At 44.1% G+C, this 24,076-nt stretch overlaps 1 protein-coding gene and 1 long non-coding RNA gene across 16 annotated transcripts in view; one reads left to right on the plus strand and one right to left on the minus strand.

The window, feature by feature from the left end:
* FYCO1 (FYVE and coiled-coil domain autophagy adaptor 1) overlaps positions 1 to 24,076 on the minus strand; it is an 81,383-nt gene that overhangs the window by 10,833 nt on the left and 46,474 nt on the right. The window lies entirely within an intron of this gene.
* LOC122458924 lies at positions 10,806 to 13,095 on the plus strand. Its single transcript, XR_006279270.1, has 3 exons — positions 10,806 to 10,983; positions 11,810 to 11,896; positions 12,444 to 13,095. It is a non-coding gene; the product is annotated as an uncharacterized LOC122458924 (long non-coding RNA).

Raw genomic sequence — 24,076 nt, forward strand, 5'->3', positions numbered from 1 at the left:
CACCACCTAGAGGCCTTGATCAAGACTGCAGCCCCAGTGTGCAAGCCACTGTACATACATACAGTAAGGGACAGTTCCTGCCCCAAAGACTAAATAGAGAAGATAGCAATGATTCCTTTCTCCTACCCTTTGCCTAGCTCCATTTTTAAGGATGGGAAACAGAAGCACTGACAGATTGAAGTGACTTGCCAGGAAGTCTGGACAGATCCAGGAATCAAGCTCAAACCTTGTCCCAAAACTATCCCTTACTTCCAAGGCCTACTTCCCCTCAGTAAGAGTGAGAAAATCGACAGTGAGGGGTAAAGTGATGAACTATATTGAATAGGCCACATTCTTCTCTCACTTATGGTAATGTGAACCAAGATATGATCTCACTAAAATCAATCAAGTTACAGTTGGGTGACAGTAGAATCCAGCCCATTGTCTGCATACCCCTAAACAAAACTGAGCACAACAACAAAGTGGACAAGGTCTCCAAGATACTTAGATATTTAGTGGAAGACACGGCATTTATCAGTATACACATTAGGGTGACCAGGTGTCCGGTTTTTGCGCAGAACACCCAGTTGAAAAGGGCCCTGCTGGCTCCGGTCAGCACTGCTAACCTGGCTGTTAAAAGTTCAGTCGGCAGTGCTGCGGGTCTAAGGCAGGCTAGTCCCTACCTGTCCTGGCACCGCACCGCGCCCCAGAAGCGGACAGGAGGTCCGGCTGTTAGGTGGGGAGGGAGGGGCACGGGGCTCCGTACGCTGCTCCTGCCCCAAGCACCAGCTCCACACTCCCATTGGCTGGTTCCTGGACAATGGGAGCTGGGGGGGCAGTGCCTGTGGGCGAGAACAGTGTGCAGAGCCTCCTGTCCCCCACACCCTCAGCCTAGAACCTGGACCTGCTGGTCGCTTCTGGGGCTCAGCGCGGTGCCAGGACAGGCAGGGAGCCTGCATTAGCCCTGCTGTGCCACTGACCGGGAGCCGCCCGAGGTAAGCCCATGCCCCAATCCTGAGCCCCAACCCCCTGCCCCAGCCCTGAGCCCCCCTAAACCCAGAGCCACCTCCAGCACCCCAAAGCTCTCATCCCCGGCCACTGCCCAGAGCCTGCACCCCCAGCCCAGAGCCCTCACCTCCCTGGAACCCAACCCCCTGCCCCAGCCCAGAGTCCCCCTCACATGCCAAATCCCTCAGCCCCGCCCCCCAGCCTGAAGCCCCCTCCTGCACCCCAAACCCTCATCCCTGGACCCATCCCAGAACCCGAACCCCCAGGCCAGAGCCCGTACCCCCTCCCACACCCCAACCCCCTGCTGCAATCCACAGACCCCTCCCACATCCCGAATCCCTCAGCCCTACCCACAGCCTGGAGTCCCCTCCAGTGCCCCAAAGCCTCTCATCCCCAGCCCCACCCCAGAGCCCTCACACCCTCCTGCACCCGAACTCCCTGCCCCAGCCCAGAGTCCCTTCCCGCATCCTGAACCCCTCATTTCTGGCCCCACCCCAAAGCCCACACCCCCAGTTAGAGTCCTCACCCACTCCAGCACCCCAACCCCCTGCTCCAGCTCCGTGAAAGTGAGTGAGGGTGGAGGAGAGCGAACCACAGAGGGAGGGGGAATGTAGCAAGTGGGGGCGGGGCCTCGGGGAAGAGGCAGGACAAGGGTGTTCGGTTTTGTGCGATTAGAAAGTTGGCAACCTTAATACACATAAATCTGTGTGTACTGTGCTTTGAAGGTACAGGGTTAAATTCTGCTGAGGCCAGAAGTCAGTTTGTTCCCATGAATAACGCCCCTGAGATACGAAATCTGCAGAAGGGTGAGAACATTGTGGTGATGACAAACTCCCAAATTCAGGGGGCCAGCACAGCCTCAGCAGTGGTTGCCATTGTCCAGAGAGTAGGTGAGTCCAGGGCAGTTGGGGAATACACAGATTAAGTGAATCTCTTCAGCAGCATTTGTGCATGGGTTTCCTGCGGAGATGCTGGCAGATTTCAAATCTGCCCTATGACCCGGAACCCTGGATGGAGGGCAGACAGCATCAATGGGGTCTGATTTCCTTCTCCAGCACATGGGTCTAGCCTGGCACAGTGAGGTAAATTTATACTTGATCTAGCCCACAAAGTGTTCTATAAATGGTTCATTATTCTGATGATGTCACTCAAAATGCTGCTGCACCTTGGAATACTTTTACAGAAAGTATCTTCATGATAAGAAGTTAAATCTTCTGCATCTATTGGAAATAATGGGTGAACCAGGAACAGGAATATACTGAACATCAAATTATCATAGAATCAACCCCCATATGCTTCTCTCCATTACATGCTACAGTGAGTGGAGTGGAAGACCTCATAGTTTGTGCAAAGAGTGGTGCATGTAAGGGAAGTATAGCTAGGGTGACCAGATATCTCAATTTTATAGGGACTGTCCCGATATTTGGGGCTTTTTTTTTTTTTTTTTAATATGGGCTCCTATTACACTCCACTCCCTGTCCCGATTTTTCACACTTGCTATCTGGTCACCCTAAGTATAGCCTCTGCATCAATCACATATCTGAGTAGCCCATGAAATACCGGGTTAGGGGCTGTAGAGAGGCAGAGGAAAAGGAGTCTGAAAGCAGCCTGTCTGCATCATGTTCCTCACTGAAAGTCATAGAACACACAGGCGGGGTTCCTGGGGAAGCCAGTGGGCCCTGCACCCATGTAAGTTAATGCTATTCTAAGCTGTATTTATTTTGCCTATGTACTCCATTGCCTCCATCAGAGGTGTTACAGGAGCCAACAGTAACGTGCCAAATGAGCCAGTTATGCTGCCATTTTTATGGGAAAGTCCTGTAGATTTTAATATGTAAGAAACAAACAGGGTTCAATAAAAATTCCTGCAAAAACCTTAAAAATGTAATAGAGCATGATCTCTCTTTATGGGGTTTTCTGAACCATCTTACAGAACCGTATAGCAAGAATTTCATTCTCTAATACATTCTATAGAGCAGTTCCAAACAGCTATAGAAAAGTTCATTTTCTATGAAATTCTATAGAACTTTACGATAAGGGGAATGATGGGGTTAAGACTAGCAGCAGTGCAGAGAAAGCAGCTAAGTACAACAAATCCCACCACAGCTTATCAGCGGGTATGAATGTGTCACCTTCACCAATACACAGTCATCCACCACTTTAAAGAAGCAACTCCATTAGCGGGAAGCAGTAGTAGGCTTTTATCTTCATGATGGATTAAACATTAGAGGGGCAACACTGTCAGGAACTCAGGTGGCTCCTTGTACGGTCGCCTAGCAACCCAGTGAGCTTGGCTTGGCCCAATGAACCCATCACTAAGTAACTGTACTCCCTGATTGGACAGAAGAGCCACCAGATCGCTGTTTAAGCCTTGTAGCAACAGTAGCACAGTGTCTGCTTAGTGCGTTTCATGACTGCAGCTGTGTCAGACCTGCTTCTTGTACCAGCCCTTGCTCTAACCAGTGCCTGTCCCTGCTCCTGCCCTAGTCCCTGCCTTCCTCAGAACTCCTGATTCCTGGATCTGATCACTGCCTTGTCCCCTGACCACACCTCTGGTTCTGCTTTCTGATTCTGCTCCAATAACTAGGCCAGACTCCTGTTCTGACCACTAGGTCACACCATCTGCACCCCAGTGTGTTACAAACAACATGCATTATACAAGTAAGTTACATAAACTCAAAATGGCTTGTCATGTGTAGAATTATGATTCATGTTTTCCTGTAGTTCCTTGGCCTACTTCTGCCCCCTCCAAAACTGTGCCTAAGTAAATTAGAGATGGAAAAGATCTATTAGGTTGGCTAGTCCAGCTCTCAGCCAATGTAACACTTCTCCCTCCAGTATATTCTATAGTACTTTGCCCAGTCTAGTTTTAATGAGATCAAGGAATGCGGCTTTCACCACCTCCTTCTGGGCTATTTTCCATTATACTCAGCCCAGAGTTTTCCTTTGCTCAGTCTCCTCCTGTTACTTCTAGTTTTGCAGCATAGACATCCTTAAACAATTTGCCACAGCAAAAATCATTCTTCTGGCTTTGCTATAAGTGGCTCAGACTCTGCTGTCAGGATTTGTGCCATGATATTAAAGTTCCCTAATTAATCCATTAATCCCACACTCTTTACTGATCCCTTGGACTATACATTAAACGACGGGGGCAACATGTGAAGACATGTTCCATCCCCTGACCAAACACACACTTTTTACTATTCCGTTGAGGTCCTTGCTATTTGTGGCTGCTGGCCTTGTACATTGTCTCACTTGGCCCTCTCCTCAACTTGCTTTGCAATTTAACTGGTAAATGCAACTAATTCTGCCCACCCACTGAGCATCAAATAAGTGCCAGGTACACTATGCCATGTTTACTCATTTTCTGACAGCTTACACCTGACTTGACACCTTTCCCACTATATTTGTCACAGCATAAGTTGACTCCTTGGCCAACTTCTCACCTCAGTTACATGATGCTACTCCTTGCTTACAGACAACCCCCCAACCTGAAGCAAATACTCACCAGCAACCACACACCAAAAACACTAATCCAGGAACCTATCCTTGCAACAAAGCCTGTTGCCAACTCTGTCCACATATCTATTCAAGGGACACCATCACTGGACCTAATCACATCAGCCACATCATCAGAAGTTCGTTCACCTGCACATCTACCAATGTGATATATGCCATCATGTGCCAGCAGTGCCCCTCTGTCATGTACACTGGCCAAACTGAACAGTCTCTAGGCAAAAGAATAAATGGACACAAATCAGACGTCAAGAATTATAACATTCAAAAACCAGTCGGAGAACATTTCAACCTCCCTAGTCACTCAATTACAGAGCTAAAAGTCACAATTCTTCAACAAAAAAAACTTCAAAAACAGACTCCAACGAGAAACTGCAGAACTGGAATTAATTTGCAAACTGGACATCATTAAATTAGGCTTGGATAAAGACTGGGAGTGGATGGGTCATTACACAAAAAAAAAACCTAAAAAAAAAAACTATTTCCCCATGCTAATTTTTCCCCTACTGTTACTCACACCTTCTTGTCATCTGTTTGAAATGAGTCATCCTGATTATCAGTACAAAAGCTTTTTTTCCCTCCTGCTGATAATAGCCCACCTTAATTGATTAGTTTCGTTAGAGTTGGTATGGCAACACCCATTTTTTCATGTTCTCTGTATGTATGTGTGTATATCTATCTATCTTCCTACTACATTTTGTATCTGATGAAGTGGGCTTTAGCCCACGAAAGCTTATGCCCAAATAAATTTGTTAGTCTCTAAGGTGCCACAAGTATTCATCGTTCTTTTTACTCCATTGAAGTCAATGGTCCAAATTCATCCCTGATATCACTCCATTGAGAACACCAGAGTTATACCAGTGAAGAATGTGGCCTATAGAGGTCAGTGGTGTTCCATTAATTTACAGAATATAATTCTGTATTATTTATCTAGCCTCACTAGGTGGCAGTCCATCACTCATTGAGCAAGGTTGTTCCTACGGTTTGCATCATGTACATAACTCTCTCAGCCATATAAGAGTGTTCAGATTGTTTTGCTTTCTTTCTTTTAAAAGCAGAATGGATCAAATGACACGATTGATAAGAATAAAGAACTAAAGAATGGAAAATATTTTTCACAACACCCTCCCCCCCCAAATTAAACTAGAAATATTATGATAGCATTTTGAGTGAGGATTAGTGCCCCAGTTGAACAAAATAGGAAACAACTGAGCTTTTGCTAATTTCAGAAGCCAAACTTAAATAAAACTTGCTTGTTTAACTTTCCCACCATCATTTTCCATTTTCACAAGCTTCTGAGCTTCCATCTGGAAGAAGAAATTATGAAATACTGCCAGTCGAACTCCTCACAGAATTTCTTGTTTAATTTCTTGTCCAAAGAGAATTTACCTGACATAATTATTATTAGTAAGGCCCTACTTGAATTGTGGTATGATCTTCAAATAATTGTGGCTGAGTTGTGAACAAGACATGGAAAATCATGGAAAAGTAATAATGGACCTTTATTAATAGCGGTAATTTGGAAAAGCAAGAGTAGACATATTTGTTGAAGAAAAATTTGCTGGCAAGGGCGGCAGAGCCATCCCAAAGTGTGGGGGGGAGGGGCACGGTCCCCTGCCCCTTCCATGGCTTCTCCCTTGCCTCTTCTCTTCCCCTGAGGTCCCACCCCCCCCGGCCAAGCCAGAAGCCGGAGCCAGGCCGGGAAGCCGCAGACCCTCCACCTGCCTGGGGAGTGGGAGGGCCATGCCTCTTCCCCACCCCGTTCTGGTGTCCCTGGCTGGAATGATATAAACACTCAAGTATTACATAAATTTTTTTTTGATAACCAGACATTTTGCTGCAACTATATTACATTCATTAAAAAAAAACAAAAAACAACTGACTGGTACAATAACAAATTCAGAAGACTAAAAGTCTTAACACAACTGCTGTAGAAATCGAGTGCAGTCACTTTAGCTTTTTACATTTTATAGGTTTTGATTGTTAGTGCAGTACTAATTGCATACTCAAAATATATACAAAAAATTGTGGACTGTGCAAAGTAAGCTAATTAAAATTTCAGTGGAATCTTAATATTGTGGGATCCACAATTTCTGCAATATCACAAATGAAGCCTCAATTATTAGTTATTATTTGTATGTGGCAGTGCCTGGGAGCTCAAGTCTTGGACCAGGAAACCATTGTGCTAGGTGCTGTACAGACACAGAACAAAAAAATGGTTCCTGCCTCAAAGAATTTACAATCAAAGTATAAGACAAGAGACAACAACTGGATACAGGCAAATGGGGAAGAACAAAGAAACAAAGACACAATACTAGTCAGCATGATCTGCAGTAGTCTCAGCATATAATCTGCGTAAACATTGCCAAGTTTTTTTTTTACCTTGCACCATGGCAAAGGAAAGTTTTAAGGAGGGATTTGAAGGAGAAACAAAGCCTGTTCAAGCTCCGTTTCCAGCCAAATACTGTGTACTGGAGGTTCAGCAGTGAAGAGTTTCAAATAAGCAACTTTTGAGTTCTAGTCTGAACTAAGACTCTGAACCGTGCTTTGAAGGTGCAAGATTAAATTCTGCCTAGGCCAGAAGTCAGTTTGTTCCCATGAATAAAGCCCCTGAGACAGAACGTCTGCTGTGGGAGGGCAGATTGTGATGATGACAAACTTCCCACTTCAGGGGGACAGCATAGCCTAAAAAGCATTTGTCGCTGGCCAGAGAATGGGTGAGGCCAGGACAGTTGGGGAATACACAGATTCAGTACATCTCCTCAACAGCTATTATGCGTGTGTTTCCTGTGGAGATGCTGGCAGTTTTCAAAGCTGCCCTCTAACCCTGAAGGAGGGCAGAGAGTAGCAACATGGTCTGAAGTCCCCCTCCAGCTCATGGGGTTAGCCTGTGAAACTTGTACTGGATCTGGCCCATGAAGTGTTCTAAAAATGCAAAGTATGGTTCATTATTCTGATGACGGGCTGTAATGGAAAGTGGATTTTGTGGGGTAAAAGACAGTGGTACAAAATGTAGGCTCCTAAAACAAGTGGCCTTGCTGATGGTTCAGAAAATTTGTTTATTACAATCATTGTCTATGCAGTGAGCAATGAGGACAAGCAGGACCCTTGTGGTTGATTGGGTCCATTAGAGAATGATTAGAGCTGTCAGCTTCTAGCAGCATTAAAACTTTCACCCAGAGGTCATGAATCATTGCAGAGTCAAGAACTTGCAGGAGGGAGCAGCTGTCAGTACACAACTATCGCTCAACACTGCTGATGTGGACAGTGGCTTAAAGCCACAATCCTTCATTAAGCTGTTAGTTCATTCATTGAACAAAGAGTACAATTCCTAGCGTGAAGGTATTAATGACTGCAAGACTAAACACCCTTTGAATTGATCAATGCTATTGTAACAATATATTTAATATTAATTTTTTCTTACTGGGACAGCTTCATGGACACACATCTTATTTTCAGTGGAGATCCTGAGGTTCAGCAGCCGATCAGTCACACTTCAGTACCGTACAGACAAACCATACAGAGGGCAGTCAATATAATATAGCAGGTAACATCGAGCAGTCAGCAATTCCCAAGCTTTTTATGCTGAGATGCTGCTTAGAGTAGAAGATCAAAAGGTGATTTATAGAAATGTGGTTAACGAGTCAAAGGAGGAAACCGATTAGAATCATGATTTAGATAGAGAGTTACTGAAACTATGCAGAGTGGTGAATTTCCCTTTGTTCTTGATAGAACAATAGACATTTTGATATTGTTAACAGTGTGTTTTCCACTTGTAAAAGGATTTATCACAAGTCACACAGGAATGGGCTCCCTGAGGAATTCCAGAGGCATGGTGCCCATACATGAAATAGGGCCAATAGCGGTATGGGGAAATATTTCCTCCCAGGGGAAGGACACCCCCACACACATGATCTGAGGGAAAGAGATCTTTGGCTGTTAGATAGCAAGCAGGTTTCAGACATGGTTTGAATTGGGTTAACTGGCCTATTCATGTAGCTAAATTGATAAATTAGCTTGAACAATCTTTCCGCAGATGTCCCATTAAGCAATTATTGTTTAAAAATTATTGTTTTCTGCTTTTTTTGCTGTACCTTCAAATATATACACCATTTGTTTTATCTAATCTTAACTAGATCTGATGGTTACACTTGGTATTAATGAAAAGAGTATTTGAGCTTCAACATGCAACTATTTGTACCAGAAACCTGACTTCAAGTTTTATGTGTATTCATCAATCTATTGTTGCCTCTTTTTGCCCGAGTGTTAGTCAATATTTGGGGTCCTGTTTCCATTAGGAGGAGAAATCTATGAAACAACTTGTGAAGGTGAGAGACACCTGTATTTTTAAAAGAATATTATGTGACTCTGTTTGATGGTTAGGGTGTTGCTTGCCAAAGGTTAATGAGGGGTTCAAAAAGTCTTAAGTGTTTTTTTCCCCTATTTGCAGAATCAAAGTCAAGTGGCCGTTAGATAGCCTGATCACTGGTACTCAACTGACAGTACAGCGGTCAAAGCCTTTGAAGTCTGGTATCTAGAAGAACATAGCAATCTCTCAGTTTGGAAGAGGGGAAGAAAATCTTAAAGAACTTGTGAACTGTTAAAAGAGCACTCCCAGAAACAGAGAAAGAGGGGCAGGGTCTGCACATAAGCAGATGGAAACCTGAAGCGGGGGGGTTCGTGGGATAAGTGGGAGCTACCTACCTCGAGGGAAATGCTAAGCTTTGGGGAAGAAGAAGTTACTCACCTTGTGCAGTAATGATGGTTCTTTGAGATATCTGTTCCTACGGGTGCTCCACTGTAAGTATCCTTATAGGTGCTCCACTGTAGATGTGTGTGCGCCTCTGTGCTGTCAATCAGAGAATTTCAATAGTAGTACATCCCACCTACACATGCATGGCTCCCCTCCAGCCACTAGCCCAGCCGTCGTGTGCAGGCATTCCCTCCTCAGTTCCTTCTCTACGGCAGAGTCAGTAGTGGAACTCTGAAACAGAGGGGAGGTGGATGGGTCGTGGCGCATCCATAGGGACACACATCTTGAAGAACCATCATTACTGCACAGGGTGAGTAACTTCTTCTTCGAGTAGTGTCCCTGTGAGTGCTTCACTGCAGGTGACTCCCAAGCAGCACCTACTGCTGGAGGCTGGGACTTCAGAGTCAAGTCTGATATAGATGACAGTACTAAGGCCCCGAATTGGACGTCCGAAGCCGAATCCCCCAGTATGGCATAGTGATCTGCAAAGTTATGTGCAGATGCCCACATAGCTTGAAAAAGGCAATTGACGAGGAAACTGACCTTGTGGAATGCATGTGTCTTGAGGATGGGGTGTTACCCCCCACAATTACTAGCAGAGTTTAATACAGCCAGAAGCCCACTGGGAAAGTCACTGAGCTGATCGGTGCACCCTTTGATCTATCCACAACGGAGAGGAAGAGTCTTGGAGATTTTCTAACGAACTCTGTCCTGTCAAAATAAAAGGCTCTTCTCACATCTAGCATACGGAGGATGACTTCTCAATTATTCATATGAGGTTTTGGATAAAATGTTGGGAACTGAATAAGTTGATTCATGTGAAATGTAGAAGTCACATTTGGAATGAACTTTGGATGTGGTCTGAGTGTGACCTTGCCAGGGAAGAACACAGTAAACTGGGGATGTGCCATCAAGGCCACTATATCCCCTATCCTTTTGGTAGAGGTAATGGCAATGAGGAATGCCACCTTCATGGAAAAGTGAATTAACAAACAAATGGCCATGGGTTCAAATAGCAATCTAGTTAGGCCCTTTAACACTAGGTTGAAGTTCCATTGCGTAGTGGAAGCCCTGGGTTGTGGGAAGAGGTTTCCTTTAAGGAGCCTCTTCGTAGTTGGGTGGGAGAAGATTGAGTAGCCTTCCACCTGCTGGTGGAAGGTTGTGACTGATGCCAAGTGAACCTTCAGTAAGTTAATAGAGATACCAGACTTCTTTAAGGATAACTGGTAGCCAAGACGACCAGTAAGTTGGCCGAATCAGGGGTGACACACATGGCCTGGCACCTTATCTGGAATCTATTCCATTTCTGTAGTTATGTGCAACTAGTAGCATCCTGTCTACTATGCAATAGTATTTCTTTACCTCCTCAGAACAAGATGCTGCCATGTGCTGGAACCCATGAAGGAGCCAGGCTTTGAGATGCAGAACCTGGAGACTTGGGTGGAGGTGTGACCCTCATTCTGTGACAAGAGGTAGAGCATGATTGGCAGGGTCATCAGTGGCCATAAAGCCATCTGTGACTGGGTACAACATCTGACTGGGCCAAGTGGGGGCAATCAGAATGGTGCTTGCTTTTTCTCTTTTTATCTTAAGCAGGACCTTCAGCAATAGAGGGAACAGGCAAAGGAGTAAAGAAAGCCCCTATCCCAAGGAAGGAGGAGAATGTCTCACTTGGAATGACGTACGATCCCTGCTCTGGAGCAGCACTGCAGACGTTTCTTTTTCTGGTAAGTAGCAAATAAGTCTATTACCAGTGTCCTCCATTGCCGGAATATGCCATGTAGAGTTGTAGGCTCTATTTCCCATTCGTAGTCGAATGAGAATTTGTGGCTAAGACTGTAGGCCATGGTGTTGTGTACTCCTGGTAAGTAGGCTGCTGATATTAGGATGTTGTGGGAGATGCACCAGTTCCATAATTTCCTTGCTTCTGTGCACAGGAAATGAGACCTAGCGCCTCCCTGCCAGTTTATATAGTACATGCAGGCCATTTTGTCCATCATGACCTTCCTATATGTGTCCTTGATCAGCAGGAGGAAGTGAGTGCACGCATTTCATACTGCTCTACACTCAAGCACGTTGATGTGGAGGCACGTCTCTGATTGGGACCATTTTTCCCTGCACTGTGCGACCACTGAGAGGAGCTCCCCCCCATGAGGGATGCATCGGTGGTCAGCAGAAGGGATGGGGAAGACTAAGCAAATGGGATCCCTGTGCAAATATTCACTGGGTCCCTCCACCAGTCTAAGGATTGTTTGATTCTAGAGGGCACTGATAGGTGCTTCCTTATATTGTCTGTTTGGTCTGTACACCGAACCAAACCATACTTGGAGGCATCTCATGCGTAACCTTCCATAAGCAATGACCGGAGTGCCCATGGCCATGTGCCCCAGAAGTTGAAGGCAATGACTGGCCAAGATCTGAGGGCTGCATTGTACTGTCTCTATCAATAATCAGAGACTGAGAAATCTGTAATGTGGCAGGAGTGCCCTCGCCTGAAATGAACTCTAGCCTTTAAACTGGTGTTGAGGTTGATTTTTGTTTGTTGACCTGTAGGTCCAGACTCAAAAATAGGTGATGTGTGGCTTGAGTGTCTCGTTGGGCCTCCATGAAGGATCATGCCCTGAGAAGGCAATCATCCAGGTAAGGAAAGATCATGATATCTTGAGAGTGTAAGTGCGCCAACACAACCAAAAGGACCTTAGAGAATACCCTGGGGGCCAATGAGACACCAAAAGCGAGTATTCTTTACTGGTAGTGGTCCTGGCCCAGTGTGAATCTGAGGTAACACCTGTGCCTCGGTATAATGGAGATGTGAAAGCGTCTTGCAGGTTGAGGGCCAAGAATCAACCTTCTTTTTCTAAAGTCGGGATGATTATTGATAGGGTGACCAACCTTAATTTCTGTGTTTTCACATATCTGTTGAACTTTCTGAGGTCCAGTCTCCCTTTTTCTTTGGTATCAGGAAGTAACAAGAGTAAAACCTTTGCCCCTGAAATGTATGGGCACAGGCTCTGTAGCTCTTAAGAGGTGAACCATCTCCTCAGTGTAACATAGTAGACTTTCGCGAGAAGGGTTCCTGAAGAGGGATGGGGAAGGGTGTTTGGGAGGTGGGAGAGAGGAGAAGTGGATGGCATATCAACTCCGGATGATTTCCAGCACCCACTTGTTGGAGGTTATCTATTTCCAGGTACTGCGGAATGGAGTAAGGCAGTCTCCGAAAGGAGGAGTGGGCTTTTCCAGAATGTGCTGATGAGAAGAGTATTCAACCAGTGCCTCAAACCAACCCATTAAAACTATCGCTTCAAAGTTGAGAGTTGAGATGAAGACTGTTGTGGCCCCGATTGTTTATGCTTAGAGAATTTGTATTTCTTTCTCTATGTCTCGTATGATCTCTGCAATGGGTACTGAGATGTGTACTGTGATGACCAGGGCTTGAACTGTGGCTGAGGGCTATATTTCCTCTTGTAGGCTGCTGTGTATATCCCCAGGGACCAAAGAGTCACTCAAAAATCGTTTAACGTGTGAAGAGGCGTGTCTGTCTTCTTGGCGAACAACTTCATTCCCTCAAAAGGGGAGGTTCTCTACTATAGTTTGGACCTCCTTAGGGAAGCTGGACAAATGATGCCAAGAGGCCTCCTATAACCACAACCATGGAAACTGAGTGTGTTGCCATATCCAGTGTGCATTGGAGAGAGTTTTTTGCCACCAGCTGGCCCTCATTAATAATGGCCATGAACTGGTCCTTGTAAGCATCTGGGAGTTGGTCAATAGAGGAATTAACTTTGAATAGTTCTGATAGTCACACTTGGCCAACAAGGCCTGGTAATTTGTTACCTGGAACTGAAGGGTGGCTGAAGAATAGGCTTTCCTGCCAAAAAGGTCCAAGCACTTCCCATTGCGGTCATAGGGCATGGATTTAAGTTGGTACTGGTAACCTCTAGAATTAACCACATCCATGATGATGGAATTTGGAGACACTGGGAAAACAAAAATTCTGTGCCCTTTACTGGCACATAGTCCACCCGTTTGCATTTCGGTGGGATGGACGCAGGGGTCTGCCATATGACCCTAGCAGGGTCTAGGAGCACCTTGTTAATTGGGAGAGCCAATTTGGTAGAGATGAAAGAGTGGAGAATGCCCACCAGTTTACAATGGGGTTCAGTTACTTCATGCAGCTGCACTTGTTGGGCTTCAGCCACTCTTTGGGCTAGGTCCTGGAATGATTTAAACTCATCCACCAACGACGGCGGCGGTGGGGGGCAATCACCGCCTCGACAGGTGATGAGCTGGAGGAACATCCCCCTTTTCTGCTTCTGTTTCTGTTCCTTCCCCCAATAGCTCAGGAGGGTCCCACACCTTTGAAGGTGCTGGTGAAGGAGGGTGCCTCCTTGCCTGCCGATATACCTCGCTAGGGGCTGTAAGGCTTGTTGCCTCTGGGTTTTCCAGGGGTCCCAGTATGGCCACTGTGGATAGGGTGCTGGCAGCTGGAACTATGGCTGCCCAAACCATAAAGGTTGAGGGCTGAGCTGGTACACTTGGTGCCCATGGTGAGATTGTGACCTGTATGGTGGGTGGAACGAGCAGTGAGAACCCAAGTCCTCTTGCTCACTGAATCTGAAGAGAAGAGAGGCAGTGCATGGCATGGGGATGCCATTGTGTCCACTATTCCCAGTGAGTTTGGTACTGGAGCCCCGATAATGAGAAGGGGCAAGTCCGATGCATCACAGACTGAGAGGTCTGATGCGCACCTCTAGTCTGTCGGTACAGATGGTACCAGTATCGGTGACAATGGCTGTCAGTGCTGAGAGGTCCATTGGTGCCAGATGCACTGAGGTCAGTGCTGGTGCTGACGACCTAGTCAATTTAGTCTTCTATGTCTCATGCCCCCAGTGTACCAGAACTCCTTGCCCATGAGCATCGGGTCTTTGGGCAGTTGATTGGCTTTGTTGGCTTGATAGCATGCGTGCACTGGGTACTGACTCTAGGCAGCTTTGGCACCATCAGTACCAAAGACACTGAAGAGCCAGAGATTGTTTCCAGCTCTATCTGGGCTCACTAGAGGGACTCACAGACTTTTCTTAGAGGTCTTTAGCGAGTGGCTCATCTCTTTGGGATCACATGCTTTCAACTTGGAAGGTTGCGGTGATAATTCTCACCGGGACTCCAGGGGTTGCAGGGCTGACTCCATGAGCAGGAGTTTTAGCCTTAACTCTCTGTCCTTCCTGGACTTTGGTTTTAGCTGCTGGCATCAATCACACTTTTGTGGATTGTGCTTCTCCCTGAGGCAGCGAATACACTGTGAATGTCCATCTCTTACTGGGATGGAATCTTTGGAGCTAAGACAATTTTTGAAGTCTGGGGAGCCAGGCATACCCTTGTCTGAGGGGGGGGGGTCCCCCCACCAGGTTTGCAGGAGGCAAACCTTTTCTAATTTTTTCTTTTTCTCCTTCCTTTTTTGGGGGGGGCATGGGCAGCTTAAAACAAATAAGTAATAAAAGAAAAGAGGCTTCGAGAGAAGCAAAAATTGGCAAAACTAAAGGAGTTAATGATCTGTGATTGGCCAGCTCTTAGCTCCATCTCTAGCCTAGGGTGGTTGACAAGGAACTAAGGGGGGGAATGCCCACACACACTGCCTGGTCTCATGGCTGGAGAGGAGCCATGCAGGTGCAGGCGGGATGGATTGTTATTGAAATTCTCTGGCTGACAGTGTGGACACACACACACCCCTAAAGCACCCGTAACAATGCTTACAGTGAAGTACCTTTAGGGATACTGTGATGAAGTGGGAATGTTCTTACTGTTTTCTCCAAATACTGTGTGGGTGCCTCAGTTTTCCCCTATGCCCTTCTTCAGTACCTAGGTGGTGGGATAAGGGTATGTGATTCGCAAAAAGAAAAGGAGTACTTGTGGCACCTTAGAGACTAACAAATTTATTAGAGCATAAGCTTTCGTGAGCTACAGCTAACTTCATCGGAGCTTATGCTCTAATAAATTTGTTAGTCTCTAAGGTGCCACAAGTACTCCTTTTCTTTTTGCGAATACAGACTAACACGGCTGCTACTCTGAAACCTGTGGGTATGTGATTGTTGCAGAACCCTAGAGGGCCAGCGTGATGGTGTCTTCCAAGAGAATGGCCGACACCCTGTCTCCTGGCAACTGATGGCCTGGGCCCCTTCTCTGCAAAGGTGCGAACTGAAGGTGTTGGAGAACAAAGAGATCAGGTGACCTCCTGGCCCGGGAAAGAGACAAAGGCCAGAGGAGGGGCTGGAGTGTTTCAGTTCGGAGCTGGCTGGGGAAAGAGAGGGAGACCCAAACCTGGGGTCTGGCCTCCCTGGCCCCAAGATGGACCTGATTTAGGGGTCCCGTTTCTGTACCTACAAGCTCTGTTTTAGACTGTGTTCCTATTGTCTAATAAACCTTATGTTTTACTGGATGGCTGAGAGTCATGTCTGACTGCGGAACTTGGGTGCAGGGCCCACTGGCTTCCCCAGGAACCCCGCCTGTGCAGCCTCGCTGTGAGAAGCGCACAGTGTGAGAAGGGGATGCCGAATGCTCCAAGGTCGGACCCAGGAAGGTCAAAGCTGTGTAAGTGTCTTGCCCTGGAGACAGTCTGCTCACAGAGAGGAGGCTCCCCCAGAGTCCTGACTGGCTTCGTGTGGAGTAGTTCCAGAGCATCATCTGGTGACTCCATGACAGACACTACTCAAAGAGGAAGAAAATATGCATGTAGGCTTTTGTTGTTTTAACCCCTTTTCTCTGGTTGCTACATTCCTATGGATAAATAAATAACACTTTGTTTTGAGGAAACTGTTCTGAGTCACACTGTATTTTCATACTGATCTCATCTCCTGAAGGGAGGTCTCAAACAGGTACCAAACCCAGTTGATCCTGCTAAGGAAACATAATAGGCCAACGAGGCTGCTGAAAGTGGGTTGAATCATGGGATTCCACCCTGAAAGAAGTGCAGTTGCTGGACTATCACTTGAAATTGTACCTGGGGGTGGAGGGGGAGGTCAAAGGTATGGCTCACACTGAACTGTGATGCAAGTCAGGTATACTCTTGGTATAACCTTGTTTATTTATAAAGAATGTACACAAAGTCCTGTTTCTCTGAACACAGCAGAAACAAACAGCAGCAGGCAGTTTTCTTGCTCAAAAATCCCTGGTGTGCTACTCCAGTGAGCAATGTGCCCCAAGAGGCTTCACTTATCTGCTTCCTCTCAGAGTCCTTCTCATATCTGCTTCTCTCAGCCTTCTCAAAGAAAGACTGCAAACCTCAAACTTCTAGTTCCTGTCTTTACAATTAGGGAAACTCCTTAGCCCACATGGCTTATTGCTGTCCTTCCATGTGCCTTGGGCAGCTCTTCCATTGTTCTCAGCTGTCTTTACATAAAGGAGGCTTAATGGGTTCCTTTCACTGGCCCTGAAAGAGGGCTTGGCATACCCATTGACTAACAAGGTCTGTGACTGTTTCAGGATCAAAGACTCACTTGCTGTCATTAGGAACTTCCTGCATAACACTATTGTAGCATTATCTATAGTGCCCATTAGAAATGGTCAAAACGTGGGATGAAATTATCACCTTCCCCAGCTGAATTTTGATGAAAAATTGGAACACATTTTTTAACCAGTTGTAGTGTACATCAACATGGTATCTCAATGTTCCAACTAAAGAACAAGAACACTCCCATGTGATCTGCATGTCCGATCAAAACTAACCAACACAGATGAAATTTGGAATATTGCATACTCATGATTAACTGCCATGAACTATGTACAGATGATGGAAACTGGTAACTGGCAGAAATGGGAGAAACTGTCCTGCAAATGATTAAAAAAAATTCAATATGTAAGAATCCCTGATCTTTAGTGGAATTTGCATTTGTGGCCTGGAGGTCAGATATTTTCAGCAAGTCTTTTTAGATGTACTGTATAGTCTCCTTTAGGCCATATCATGTACTTTAGAAAGATCGACTTAGAGATAAAGATGTAATTTCAACAAGAGTGTCATAAACTACTATTTTTGGTGTAAAAAAAAAAACCAAAACACAAAAAACTCCAGAACACCAACAGGAAACATCACAGGCGGATAAAACGATAAATATATAGAGTCACTGCCGTCTTCAGACTTCCTTTGAAACATAAGCGTCAACACTCTCCACCACCATACATCGTCTTCCAGTAAGTGACTATTTTCTCTTACTTCAAATTGGAAGAGGAACATATATGGAGGTTAGAACAAAATATAGACCATCTTACATCTCTTAAAAATCCACTGGTTTGAAAGATTCTATTACTTCTGGAGGCATCTCCTATCTCTAAAATGGGAATTTTATCAGAACAGGTAGGTTCTTTCAAACCTGTGTAAAATATTTCAACTTTGTTATCCCTTTTAAATATATTGTAACGTTGCTTTTTAAAATAACACTTTGAATTAAACGAATATTTTGGATACAGATGTTTGATGGAGGAGTTTTTAGTAACATCTTTCTAAACAATCTATCTTTTTCAGCTAGGGCTTGCTTAGAAACAAAAGAAGGACGTAAAATAATTTCACCTTCATCTGATCATAATGAGGGGGATTATTATTAAATTTTAAAAAAATATAATTTGAAAGGATAACAGAAACCATTGTATGAAAAGCCAATAACTCTTCAAGAAGTCACACAAGAATTCCCCACACTTCTCTGATGGCTGAAGACCTTTAGTTTGGGTGATTTCACTAGCATATGCAATGCCACAATTTAAATAAAGCACACAATAGAACTATGATAAGTCAGTCTGTCATGCAGTGTATCCTTCAGATCTCACAGAATTGGTTTTTAAAGTACTCCAAATGACCCTTGGATTCTTTATCCCCATGCTAACCATGATTATCTGCTACTCAATAATTATTAAAACTTTACTTCCTGCCAGGAGTTTCCAAAAACACAAATCCTGAAAAATAATATTTACTATAGTAGTGATGTTCGTTCTTACTCAGTTACCCTACAATTTATTGATACTCATACGCAATATACATGTGGAATTCAATCTGGACTACAATTTTGACTCAGCAGTGGTCATAACAGAAGCAATTGCTTATCTCCATGGCTGTCTCAACCCTGTTCTATATTTCTTTACTGGAGTGAAGTTCAGGAAGAACTTCCAGAAAATCATCAAGAACATCAGATGTGTTAAGCGCCAAGGTATCATGAAGCAATGGCAAACCACTGAAGATGAGAGCTTGAAAACTTGTACTGCCTCGTCCAATGTAGAAGCAACAAGCATGTATCCATTATAAAAACTGCATAGAGGGTCTCAGATTTGTTAATTTTTTAAAAATGTACTCACATTATGACAGGGCTTATGTAACAGCCACATGAGACTGATATAGTAGAAGCAGGCTCCGTGTAAGCTTCTCAACACATCCAATGCATCTCAGTCCTGACATTGTAGCACTCCTGTTATTCCTGAGCAAAGACTGGTAACTGGGTGAAACTCTGCATTAGTTTTCTGATAGGTATACATAAAGGTTTAAGGATGAGATCATCAAACTCTTTCATGTGTGATCTAAGGCTGGGTTTGAACTTAGGGTGGCAGCGATAGAAAGCTAGTGCACCAGCCCTCTGGGCAAGTTAGCCTCCCAGGAGGGATGTTTGTAAGCAGAAAAGACAGTTAAGAGCTTTGTTTTAAAGATGCTAAGTGAATAGTTGTAGTTTGTTGTGACTTAACCTGACTTTTTATATTAAAATGTAATTTGTTTAAATGCTCAATCTTCCCATTGTGGTTTCATGTGATTCTTTTTTTGTTTTTGTCTGTTTTCCCTTTCCTTGATCCCTCCGAATCCCTGTTTGCCTTCAAAGGCAGACTGAGATTTCTGTGGTCACAGCAGAATATTAATCTGTTTTCAAACAAATATCAAGTCTCTCTAACAAAAAAACCCAAAGCATAAAACACCTGATTCTGTCACACACAGCAGTACATATCATGCCGTAACAGTGCCGGTGTAGCCAGTTTGGCTGGTCTCACTTCCTACATAGAAATATTGGACTCCACAGACTGGATCAGACCCCTGATCTATTTGGTTGAGTATCCTGTCTCCAATAGCGACGGGGTTCCAGAGGACAGCCCAATAAACCCTATAGTAGGCAGATGTGAGATAATCTGTCCTCATGAAGGTCTCCTCCTAATATACACCCTGAAACATGAGGTTTTAAATCTTTCCAATACTCTTTTAGCATTAACTGTTGTAACTCTAGACAGTCTCGCAATTCATATAAACATCCAGTCTTTCCTCCTAACTCTGTGTGCATCCCAGAATGCACTTCCCTACCATGCTACTGATGCCCTACTTTGTACATGTACCTAAGGCGCTCTGTTCCCTGTGAGACAGCTGCTCAGATTTTCCAGAATGCAGTGAGAAAACAGTGATACAAACTTAGCTAGGGAGCGTGGTGGGTGCAGATATATAGTTGTGTTTTGAATAAAGCCGCTGTGTGGACACAAGTCAGTCATGGCTGTTGTAATCAGGTGAGGAAAAATTGTCATGAATTCGTTAAAAAGAAGTTATAATGGTAGGGCAGACACGGCCTTCCAATGATCTCTGTCTTAACCACAAATGCCAGTGTCAAGAAGGTGTCAACAAACAAATAGGTTTCTATGTTTCTTAGTCTGTTCCTCAGCCGCTTTTACAGGATGTTTGTTATTTACTTCTTCAGCCCTACCAACAACTTTTCTATAAAGAAAAGAAAATGTTTAAAGTAGAAAAATAAAACCACGAATAAAGATGTACAATACATTGTTAAATTATAACATATGCCTGGAGTGCTTAAAAAAATATAATCCCTGACTAACTTTTACTTGGCTACACACTCCCTAAACAGAACAATCAACAGCTTATCTTATTATTAACAGCCTATAATGTTTTCTGAGACAAAACAATATCTAAAGATACAGGGCCTTACTCTGTTCCCACTTATCGCAGCTTTACATTGATTTAATTCCTGATTCATACCAAGAACAAAATCAGGGCTTTCAAAAGCGTGACTACAGTTCTGTCAGCAATGAAGTCTGCTGTCCTTTCAAATTGAATTACAAACCGACATTTGCTGAAGGTAATATTGGTGGGAAAAAACCAAAAACACCTATATGGCTTCGATTACACTATGAAAACTCATAAGCAATTTCTTGCAGTGGTGTAGTTTCCCAGATGCTACCAATGTGAGATGATGACAAAACATTTTTAACCACTACATCACCTAACTCTCCCTGATCCTATCACTGCAGTTCTTTACTTATTCCATATACATGATACCTACCATACACTAAAGGGTAAATCAAAATTAACACAAGATGTGTACCCAGTTGACTCAGATATACTGCTGAACTCAGCCCAGCCTTCACTGTAGACACACTCTACAAACTGTCACATATCAAAAATTTAAAAAAGTTAGAAAAGAAAACAAAGAAAAATAAATAAACGAAAAAACCCCCACAAATGAACAAAACCTCAGTGGCTAGGTGCAGACAAAATATTAAACTTATGATGATTTCTCACTTAAGATTTCAATGGAGTTACTACTCCAGATTCACAATGAGAACAGAATGAGACACCAAGAGAGTGGTCCTCATTCCTAATTACAACTAGAGAGTTGAATCCTGTTTGCATCAGGTTGTGATGGCACAACAGGTGGTTTATCCTTTGAAAAAGTTGTGGAAATCATTACCAAGCACCATTCATATTAGGTGCTGAATGTGACCAGAATCAACAGGCACAGTGAGAAAGGAGGACTCCCAGTATCATGAAATGACACTGACAATCATTTTAAGGAGAGAGCTGCAGAGGCAGGATCAATGTGACTATGAGGGAGAGTGGAAAATAAATAGATAGAAGGCAGACAGGAAGAGAAAATAAAGAGGGGCAGATGAAAACAAGTAAGCCTCATTTCTTGCTCTATACTGCTGCAAGAGGCAACAGGCCAGAGTGGCCTCTCTGGGCACAACTTGCATGTCCAGCACCGAGCAGGGCAGTTACACCGGGGCGGGGGAGGGGAGAGAGGGGAAGATTCACACCTAGAGTAAGGCTGTGGCAGTATCACCACCTCCCCGCTCCCTAGGGTGCTCTGCTGGAGTAAGGCAGCTTTAAAATCTAGCCTGGTTTGTACACATTGTTGTCGGCAGAGGCTGCCTATTGAAAATGCTGAATCAGCATCTCTCAGAGCCAACCTGGTTCAGCCTTCGGCTGGGTCAGTTCTCTCTCCCGCCGCCTTCCGTACTGGCTAGTTCCAGGTCACTGGCAGAACAGAGGTGACGGATGGTGTGGATTGTTTCCAGCAGGAACCAAGGGCATGATTCTGGCCCAATATCGTATGTATTTGGATGTGACTATTGGACCAAAAACCCAAACATGAAGACAAATACAAACACAGTCCTGGAGCCTTAACATTCTGCCTGTCTTTGTGGGGATTTCCTTTGCTGGAGGATGAATTCTAGTGATACTTAGCACATAATTCATCATCATCATCATCATAATAGTGTATTTGTTTTGCAGTGGCACCTAAAGACCCCATTCAGAGATCAAGGCCCACTGCTCTGGGCACTATGCATATAGATCATTAAAAGACAGACCTTGCCCAAGAATGTTACAATCTAAGGGCCTGATCCTGCAACTAGATGCATGTGCGTGGACTCCTGCCCTCTGCAGAACTCCCCTGACTTTGGAAGGGTCTGTCTGCAGTTAGGATTGAGACCTGAATAGCTGTCTTTCACATGACAAGGGAGATTTTCAGGCATCCATTCATTGTACAGGAGAAAGCTGTCACTCAAGTACAGACATCTTGCATAATAGCAAAGGAAATACATAAAGTTACTGGTTGAGCAAATTATTTCTCATCTATATGCTTTGGTATTTCCAGTGTGAAAATTCATTTCTAAAGCTACTTGCAACACTACCCAACTCTATTAGGTCCCACACAGCACTACAGAAGAGGCATATAACCCATCAGGCCAGTAAAATATTGAGGATCTGATTTTCCACTGTTACACTGGTTTTATATCACTATGATTCCCCAGAGGAAAGTGAAGTCACACCGGTGTAACACTGTGTAATGAAGTGGAGAATCAGGCCCTTATTTGTCTTTCTATTTTAAACTAAATACCTTAGAAGTGAACCCAGCCCTGAGATGGATTGGTGCTGACTCCATTGATTTCAATGGAGTTTCACTAGGGATGAATTTGGCCTTTGTTTTCTTTGGATGAAATAGTGTGTTCATCTTTTAGGACCCTGCAAGCACTTAGGGTTTGCCTGCACTAGGGTTTTTAACCTCAAGATAACTGATTGCCAATAAAGTCTAGGGAGCTAACACATTGGTAAAGGCCAGTGAGGACCATCCACAAAGAAATGCTTGTACCAGGACATAAGATTTTGTGGTCCATTTTAGGCTGAGCTCAGTTCTGGATCAAATATTTGGGGAATATCCACACCTGCTTTTATAAACTACCTTTAGTTAACTGGCAATTAACTCAAGCTAAAATATTCTAGCACAGACACACCCCTACATGCATGCTTAACTTTATACATTTGAGTAGTCCCCCTGAATGCAGTTGGGGCAGGGCCTAAGATTATAAACTCTGCTGAGCAGGAACTGTCTTTATTCTTTGTACTGTACAACACAGTGTGAAACAAATAAATGTTGCTGTTAAACAAATAATAAATAAAAAATAATGGGGATTGTTCACCTTTATGCATTTGAGGAACAGAGTTTTTAAATGATGATAAAATAATATATAGATGATATCAGAACTAATTATTTTAGGGGATTGCAACAGAATCTCAGCATAATGAGACAGTGTTTGAAATATATGTACGTTTCCAAGACACTGTATGAGACAACAGTGAGACAACTACCTACAGTTTCAATCCATTTTGAAATGTCACTAATGTTTGACATCATTGCCACTGTTCTTTTTTATGGTTACCCCAGTGATATAAAATTTGTTAGTGGTTAAAAATGAAAATCTTTGGTATATTATTTCTGCTCTTTCCTATCTGATAGTCTGCTGATAAACAGCTTGGACCAGATTCCCAGCTGGTATAAATCAACACAGCTATACTAAAGTCAATGAAGTGGTACAGATTTACACCAGCTAAAGATTTGGCCTCTCCTACCTCAAAACCCCCGTATTTATTTGCCCTGTGGGTTTATGTTTGCTGAGCTGCGCTGCAAAGGCCTGACTGTGACACCTATATTTCTGCATGCATCTCACTCACCACAGAGGTAGCTCTGAAATCTCTAGCGCTGTAAAAGGCAGTGCAGCATGTTCATGTTCTAATATTTTTTCCCGACCACAAAACCACAGAATAATTTAAAAATTCACATATGACCCACAGGTGGCAAAATGCATTATGTTTGACTAACATTTAGTATCTGTCATTGCAGGCAATACATAGGTGGAGCTAGTCCTGGGTACCTACAGAACCCACAGCCAAGAAGGACCCCGAGTTTGTAGGAGAACCTCAAATTTCGCATGGAATCATGTGGTCTATAAATACCTCAGTGTGCTGATCTGTGATAAAAGCAGGTTGAAGTTCAGCATGTTTTCTGCTGGTTTACACTGGAAGAAGGCCCATCAGCCAGACTCTCTCTCAATACCCACATGAAGAAAGGGGAGATCTCTGTCTCCCTCTCTATCCCAGTTATATGTAGGAGGGGAGATCTACCATCCTTGTCTGTTGACCTTATAAGGGGTGACTAAACAGAGGTAAGGGGCTAGAGTAAACAGACAGAGGAGAGAATGAAATAGTCCTGAGCCCAAAGGCCCTTTAAGATCATGATACTA

This window comes from Dermochelys coriacea, chromosome 2 (genome assembly GCF_009764565.3).
Source record: "Dermochelys coriacea isolate rDerCor1 chromosome 2, rDerCor1.pri.v4, whole genome shotgun sequence".
Lineage (NCBI taxonomy): Eukaryota > Metazoa > Chordata > Testudines > Dermochelyidae > Dermochelys > Dermochelys coriacea.